Here is a 680-nt window from a genome sequence, read left to right on the forward strand (position 1 = left end):
ATATATTTTACTTATCTTTCCATTTTCTCTAAATTTTTTTGATTGACCAGATACTAGTATTTTTTTTTTTTTTTGAGACAGAGTTTCACTCTGTTGCCCGGGCTAGAGTGCAAGTATTTTTAATGTAGTTGAATTAATCAGTCTTCTCTTCATGATTAATATTTTTCATGTCCTATTTAAGAAGTTCTTCTATTCTCCAAGGTCATAAACATATTCACCTGATTTTTTCTTCCAAAATCTTTGTTTTACTTTAGACATTTAAGTCTTAATCCATCTATAGTTTAGTTTTGTCTTTGTGGTGAGATAAGGATTCAATTTCATTTTTTCCCCTCATGATTAACCACTTCACCCAGCACCAAATTTTGAATAATCTCTCCATTCTCCAGTAATTTGCAATGGCATCTTTTTCACATATCAGGTTTCTACATAAGTGTAGACCTATTTCTGGCTTCCTATTGAGGTGTTTGTTGGTCCCTGGATCTTTAGTTTTAAAAATTTATTTTAAAATTTTAATTGGATTGTTAACCACATAGATTTAACTACAATGTCATTCTATGATAAGTTTGAATATCTGGTAGGGCAGATTTTTGAAATTTTTTATTTCACTGATTCTGTAGATGAATTTGCAGAGAACTGACATGTTTGTAGTATTGAATTTTCCTATTCTATCCACAAATATA

This window comes from Propithecus coquereli, unplaced genomic scaffold (assembly GCF_000956105.1).
Source record: "Propithecus coquereli isolate 6110/MARCELLA unplaced genomic scaffold, Pcoq_1.0 Scaffold5, whole genome shotgun sequence".
In the NCBI taxonomy this organism is placed as follows: domain Eukaryota; kingdom Metazoa; phylum Chordata; class Mammalia; order Primates; family Indriidae; genus Propithecus; species Propithecus coquereli.